The sequence below is a fragment of the Pteropus medius genome, unplaced genomic scaffold (assembly GCF_902729225.1).
Source record: "Pteropus medius unplaced genomic scaffold, Ma_sr-lr_union100, whole genome shotgun sequence".
NCBI classification, from domain to species: Eukaryota; Metazoa; Chordata; class Mammalia; order Chiroptera; family Pteropodidae; genus Pteropus; species Pteropus medius.
Genome location: NW_024355521.1, coordinates 1,026,782 through 1,034,358, shown reverse-complemented (window position 1 = coordinate 1,034,358; position 7,577 = coordinate 1,026,782). Strand labels below are relative to the sequence as shown.

At 53.2% G+C, this 7,577-nt stretch overlaps 1 long non-coding RNA gene across 1 annotated transcript; it reads right to left on the bottom strand.

The window, feature by feature from the left end:
* Positions 1–5,462: 5,462 nt before the first annotated feature.
* On the bottom strand, positions 5,463–7,114 carry LOC120599594 (uncharacterized). The gene is made up of 3 exons (XR_005651933.1): positions 6,895–7,114; positions 6,002–6,147; positions 5,463–5,904 (listed from the first exon to the last, which is right to left on the bottom strand). It is a non-coding gene; the product is annotated as an uncharacterized LOC120599594 (long non-coding RNA).
* Between the last annotated feature and the right edge of the window lie 463 nt (positions 7,115–7,577).

Genomic DNA, 7,577 nt, shown 5'->3' with positions numbered 1-7,577 from the left:
GAAATTCCTCTGATGTTTAAAGTAATTCTCTTTTTGACTCGAGCTTCCTCAAGTTGCTGCTTTTTCCAATCAAATCATCTAAAGTCAATAATCTTCGTAGGCACCATTTTTGCACAGACACAGAACATTCCATTGAGTGGACCTGGCGTAATCTACACGACCATTCTCCTCTGGTTGGGTATTATTTCTGTTTTCTCTCTCTGTTACGAACAATGCCACGATGAATGTCTTCAGCGCTCGAAGCGTTTTTGTTTTCACATCTCCAGTGATATCTTCAAGAGGTCTTCCCAGAAGTAGGATGAGTGGGCCAAAATATGTGGACCGCTATAAGCGATAAACATGTCCTGCTAAATAACTTCCCATAAAAATGGCACCGGCACTCCCACCAGCAGGGGATGTGATTTTTCATCTCGCCTGCCTTCCCCAGCATTAGGTTTCTCTCACTTGGGGTTGCATCCTCCTATCATTTACTGGGGCCCTGTGGGCTTGGCTTTGTGCTTCATGCTGGGGGACATGGTACCCAGATGTCACACTGTTTAAGCAGCAGCCATGTTGTGCCAGCACCTCTAGGGTCTAAACAAGTCAGGAGAGATCTATGTCGTTGCTTTTATTTAAAATGAAGTAGATTCTAAACACCACTTAAAAATACATTAATAATGGTGTTGGCATGTTATTCATCTCGAAGAAATGACAGATGTTTCCCTCAGCAAAATGCTGAAATGGGAGAGTGGTTTAGGGAGTTAGGCGATTGATTGCTTTCTGTCAAGAGGCCCGTTACCTCTCGCCTGGACGACCCCCTTGCTGAACCTCTGCCTCCAGCTCCCGCACCATGGCCCAACCCGTCCCCCACCCCGATGTCTAGTTAATCTTGCCGATGTGGTTTGAGGAAGTGGCGTGGGTGCTGGGCTTGGCGTCAGGTGGCCAGGGTTCTGGTCTGGGTTCTGGTCCGAGCTCCTGGGTGAGGTGGACCTCTGCTTTCCTTTCCCCCTTTTCTCAGATCAGCACTCCGATTTTCTTTTGGGGTCCCGCCTGGCCTCTTTCTCAGACTTGGGGCATCATGTGGGACTGACACTGCCCTCCTCACCTCACCTGCTCCAGAGGAGGCATATTACATTCAGGCTTGGCCACTTAGAGGTCTGCAGACCTCTGGCCCAGGGATTGGCTCAAGGAGCGTCCATGTCCTAAGCTGAGCCAGCCATGGTTTGAGGCCTGGATCCAACTTTGCCTGAAGTTCACCCTTCGACATTGTAGTTATGGGAGCCAGATCCTCCTCCTCCTTCTTTTTCTTCAAGTCCATGTGAATTGGATGTTTGTTACTTGTAAACAAAAGGGTTGTGACCGATATACAGCGTGACCTTGAATAAGACCTTTCTCTTTGGTGGCTTCAGTTGCCCCATCTGAAAAGCGAAAGTGTTGGATTTTCTGACAGCCTGGGAGGTTCAAGTCCCCAACCGGGTTTTGGGAACCCACACGTTGGGAGACTCACAGATGGACATATTGGCTCAGGTGGAACCTTGGTCTTTGTGCAGACTCAACAGGAGAAACCTCAGTGGACATACTCTGCCCTGGAGCAAAGACAGTGACAGAGCAGACCCCTCTGGGGTAGGGGGAGACCCAGGGGGTGTTGGGGTTCCATAGTGTGGAGCACACTGACCAGCAGTGGCTCCCAAGTACCTTTAGGATTAAGTCATATCCCTTTAGGTGGGCAGAAGGCCAGGCTCCACATAGGGCTTAACAAATATTGATTGATTGAATGAAAGAATGAATGAATGAACAAATGCTCTTTATGACTAGGCTCTTGCCAAGCTCCCCAGCCCTAAACTCTGACCCTCTAACTCCTACCCTGCACCCCTCCACTCACGGCCTCCTTGAGCTGCCATGTTCTTTTATGCCTCAGTGGTGTGCACGCTGCTTCTCCCGCCTGGCATTCCTTCCTGCCACCCACCTGGCCAACTCTCACTTCTGCTTTAACACTCAGCTCATTCATTCACTGATTCAGCAAGTATTTCCGGAGTCCCTACTATGTGTGGGTTCTATTCTAGGTGCCCGTATTGGCCCAAACAGGCGAAGTTTTGTTCTCGTGTGGCTTATTCCTTGGGTGGGGGTGGGGTGGGGGTGGGGGTGAGGGTGGGGGAGGAATTAGAGGATGTCAGAAGGTGATAAATGCCATGGAGAAAATTCAGCAGCTGGGAGGTGGAGGTGTTGATGGGGCACCGCTGTTTATGTTTTTGATGGAGGGTGACCAGGAAAGGTTACCCTGATCAGTGACATTTAAGCTGCAATCGGAAGGAGGGGAGGAAGCGTAGATGTGCTAGAAGGGTAGTCTGGGTGGAGGGAACAGGAATTGCAAAGGAACTTAGTGGGTGGCTGGGGGGAGTGAGCTCGGAATGTTTTAGAAATGGTGAGGAGACCCCTTTGCTGGAGTAAGGGACCGAGGCGAAGGTCAGAGGGTAAGAGCAGAGGGTAGGAAGGGCAGCTGTGCAGGGCCATGTAGGCCACTCACTGGCCTCGTATCTGAGCGAGGGAGAGGGAGACCAGGGCAGAAGCCGGGAGAGGGGTTGGTTGGAAGGCTCCGGCAACACTCCAGCGAGATGGCAATCCAGGGTGGAAGTGGTCAGATCCTGCATCCTGTTTTGAGAGTGGAAGGGGCAGATGTGTCCTCATGGGGTGCTGGAGACAGGGAGGGGGACATGTGGTTATGTACAAGTTGGGAGGCTGTGGAGAGCAAGTGGGGGGCAGGGCGGCCTGGAGTTGGGGTTGGGCATGTTGACTTTGAGATGCCCATTACTCAGCCACATGACTCCTGGCAGCGAGGGGAGACATAGGAATTCAGGGTTCTGGGGGAAAGGTTGAAGCTAGAGGTATGAGTTTGGGCATCAGTCAGCAGAAAGAATGTGGCTAAAACCAGAGAACCCTGTGGGGTCACTTGGGGAGGGAGCAGGGGTAGAGGAGATGGCCTCCTACAATTGGAGAAGCGGGGGAAAGACCTGAGAGAGGCCGTCCCAGAAGTCAAAAAGGAGACAGGTGTGTTCCTCGTGTTCCTCGTGTCCACGCTGCTGGCCAGCCACCTAAACGGAGGGCTGGGACTTGGCTGTTGGGCCCAGCCACAGGTACGTAGTTGGTGACCTTGACAAGAGCGACGGGGACAAAATCTAGTTGGAGCAGGTACCAGGGGGAAAGGGATGGGAAGGTTTGGAGACAGTGACGGAGAAGAGTTGGGGGTCAGGGGTCAGGAGTCAGAGACTGTGTCTTGGAGCAAAGCCTGAGTGAGAGGAGGGAGCTAGGGATGGGGACGTGGTGGAGTAATGGAGGGGGCTGGGTGAGTTTGGGGAGCAAGGAGGAAGCAGAGGGGGAGGTGGCGGCGTCTCAGGCAGAGCTTTGTGGGGCCGGGGAGCAGCTAGCTGGTATTCAGTCTGGAGGGTGGTGAGAGGACTTTGAGAGCTTTATTTATTTATTTTTTAAATGCTCTCTGGCTCCAAAAGGGGAACTTTAGGGGCCTTTGACTCCGACCCTCCTGCTGAGTGCCTTCCTGCTGCCCCCTTATCTAGGGCCCCGAGCCTGTCTGCCCAGTGGGTCCTGGCCTCTGGCCTCACAGCCTCTGATCTCACCAGGCTGTGTGCGTGGGCCCCACTCGGCCACCCGGGCCGCGGAAGTTGGGGGCCAGCAGGCATGTCCTGGGCAAAGCTAGGGCCTCTCTGGCCGTGTGAGGGCCCTTTGTCTCTGGTGGCGCTATAGTTTGATCAGGCTCTACTGGGGCCGGAACTGGCCTCTGATACCCAGCAGACAAAGGGCCTCTTTGAGAGGCCAGGAAGTGAGCAGCTGGGATTTATCCGCCCAGGTTTTTGTGGGACCATCTGAGGGCCAAAGAGCTTGGAGCCCTGGGCTTTCCCAGACCTTGGTTACTATTACGTCACTGACACTATTATTGGATGGAGAAGACTCTCCTTCTGCATCTCATTGCTCAGCTCCTAGTTACCCCCAGCCCCGCTTCCTGCCTCACGCCTAAGGGATCCATCTGGGGTCTCACCACCCAAGAGAGACCAAGGTATGAGTCAAAGTAGTGACAGAACTCACTATGTGCTTGATAAAACCCATTGGAGCATTTTCCATGTATAGACTCAGCGAAGCCTCATAACAGCCCTGTGAAAGTGAGACTATTATTATCCCCATTTTACAGATGAGTAAATGAAGGCATAACAGGGTTAAGTAACTGGCCGAAGGTCACCTGTAAGAGGTAGGGCTGGGGCTTGGCCCCAGGCAGTGTCTAACTTGGGCTCATGTAAGATCGTGACTCTTAAACCCCCATGTTTTATAGAAGGCCCGAGATGGGGAGGCAGTTGTGCAGGTCACCCAGCCAGTTAGTGCAGCAGCTGGGACCAGAGCCCAGGGCCCGACTTCAAATCCCAGCTCCTGGACGTTACTTGTAAGTCCCTTACCTCTTCTGAGGCTTTCCCTCACTCATGGTGGGGACAATAACCCCCCTTTCGCAGGATCATATGTGCTGCCTATGTGAAGTGAGGGGTGTGTGTGCTCAGCAGAGTCTGGCGCTGGGCACGGCCTCGAGGCAGCAGCATCTTTCCTGCCCCTGTCCTGCTCCCAGGTGCCATGCTGATCACAGCTTAGGGGGTGACATGTTCTAAGACACTTATACCTCATTAGTGGCCTCTGGAACATCCCCTAAAGCCACAGCGTTTCATCAGGGTATCAGCCCGAATCACCTGGGGAGCTGTGTAAACACCCATGCTCTGAGACCCACCCTGGAGATTCTGAGCCAGCCTCCTTCAAGCCTTTAGAGCCAAAGGAATGCCTGACTGTGACAGGTGGTAGAGACTCGCAAGCCTAGAGTTGAGTGGGTGGGGTTTTTTCCCACACCCCAGCCCTGACTGAGAAGCAGCTCCCTTGCCTGGTGGGCCAGCTAATTGAGTCTGCTATGCTTTGCACTTAATTAAAGGGGAAGGGAGTCAGTGGTGGGGGTGCTCAGGGAGCAAGGGGCTCAGGGAGCACCCTGCTCTGTCAGGAGTCGCTGTTCAACTTCCCCCGACCAAACCTCGTTTCCAAAGTCTTTTCCTGGGGGAGGGGATCTAGTCCCTGTTTCTTCTCACTGCCCTTTTCTCCTTTCCTAATAACAGCTGACCTTCATGAGCATGTGCTCTGTCCTGGGCTGAGGCCTCCCCACAGCTCTCTGCAGTAGGTACACTTGCCGTGCCCATTTAATAGACGGGGAAAGAGACCACAAAACCACTTGCTCAAGGTCAAACAGCTGCTAATCTGTAGGCTAAGAATTTAAGTATGAACTCTTAACCCCTACTCAGTGCTGCTCTGTCAAACCCAGGCAGGCTGCAAACGACAGGAAATTTAGTTAGCAATGTTGAAAGAACTAGGGCCTTATCATTCTCACTTAATGAGAAATCTAGAGCTGGTGCAGTAGCTCAGCAACATTGTCAGAGAACAGGGTCTCTCCACCCCACTGTCCCTAACCTGTGTTTTTTTTTGCCCTCACAATTCCAAACTGGCTGCCATACCTCCAGCATTCACATTTGCATTCCAAGCAGAAAGGCAGTAGAAAGATCAAAGGTCTCCATCTTGGGAGGCTTTGTCTCTTTTATTTGGGAAGTGAAGCCCTTCCTAGCCCACTCCCACCTAGAGCTCCTTAGCCAGAACACACCCCTGGCTACCTTGGCTGGAAGGTAGGAAAATGAGACATTCACCTTTCATCTTCTCGAGTTTCAGAAAGCAATGACGGCTGGCTGGGCAAGGTGCTGGGGAACCAACCCATGTTCCTGCCTGGTCATCTGTTGTGGTCTCTCCTTGCAGGTCTCTTCACTTGTTCAATGTCCCCCGCAGAGGTTCTATTCCAGCCAGGGGGAGTCAAAGGACTTTTTAGGTGTCTCTGCCATCCAAGGTCTGGGCAATGACAGGAAGCCCAGAGAGCTTGAATATCAGGACAACTTATTTTTTGGGCCTCAGTTTCCTCATCTGTAAAATGCGGCCTTAAACCTACCTGCCTGGCAGGGTGGCCAGGATCAAAGGAGACAGTTTGCACAAAGTACCTGGGCCACCACGGCTGAGGAGTGGAAAGGAGCATGTGGAGTTTGGAGGGCTGCTGATGGCAACTTGCTGTCCTTGTCCAGGCTTCAGATTCCCCAGCTGGAAAATGAGAATGAATGAATCGTATCTATGCAGTAGGTTTGTTCTGAAGATTAAATGAATTTATGCACCAAAGTGCTTCAGTGACTCTATTTTTGATGATTTCCTTGATGGATTGGGAAAGATTCCTAGAAGGGTGAGGCCCTTTTGAAGTTCTTGTTCCACAAGGAGGAGGTGCTATTTTCAGCAGATTTGAGGAGTGAGGTGGGGCCAGGAGCTGGTGAAGGGAGGGAGGCCCTGCAGAGGTCCTCAGAGCTCCCCGAGCCCTCCTCTCCAGGTCCTGCTGCCTCCAGAGAGGGCCCGAGGGACCCATCAGGTCGTCTGTCCTCCACAGACATGTATTGAGCTGGCCCGAGTGCCCTCCCACCACAGCCCCAATCAATGGCTCTCTGCTGGGCTTTGAGCCAGTAACCGTAGTGGCCTGGCCTGCCTGGCCAGTCACAGCACTGTCCCCACAAAGGCCCCTTGGAGGAGCAGAGGGGCTCGCTGAGGCCCACTTTGGGACTCTGACTTGCTCAGGAGGGATACAAACAATGTCTGCTTCTTTGTGCCTTCGTTTCCCTGTGACTCAGCACTCTGGGGGAACAGGGGATGGTGGGAATGCTGTAGTCCCACTCCCCATAATTCCATTCTGTCTCGGTCCCCGGTCTGTCTGGGCCCAGCTCTCTGGAGGCCGGGAGGGCAGAAGCAGGTGTGAGTGTGCTGGAGGATGCGAGTCATCGGATTCCAGTCCTGGTCTGCACTGACCTGCCATGTGATCATGGGCTGGTGCCTTCTGCTCTTGGGCTCCTCACTTCTGTAAAAAGGTCCCCATTCTAAGCCCCTTCCAACTAGGACACCTCTGTGACTGTGAGTCCATGACTCGGAGTGTGCCCTGCCCAGGGGCAACTTTTAGCAGACCTTGGAGTTCACTGTGCGGGAAGATGTCGTAGTACAGACGTCCTCCTTCCCTCTGTCTTGAGCTGGAGACACGCGGGTTCATGTGTGCAGTGCGCCCCCTGGTGGCTCCTCTGGAACACTGCTCGTCCATGCCTCAGTCTCTCAGTCTTCTGTTGGGCTTGGGCTGGTAGTACCAGCAAGAGCTAGGGGGAGCAGCTTTCTTTCCTTTTGGGGGTGGGTAGGTGGAGGTGGGGTTGCAAGAGTTTCTATGAAGTGTTCTGGCCCCCAAACATAACCCTGCCACCGACAGCCCCACCTCAGAGAAACTAAGGTCCTTGCTGGGACTTTTTCTCTTATTTCCAGGGAGTTGATGTGGGTACCTTGTCTCTGTGAGGCGAATGGCTCATCCTCACATTGTGGATGAGAAGACTGAGTCTCAGAGGCCTCGGGAGCATTCACTGCTGCTGGACCAGGCCTCAGACCTGCTCTGTGCTGGGATGTCTCGGAGACACTGGCCTCTCAAGCTGGACTCACATGGTTCCCTCTGCTCA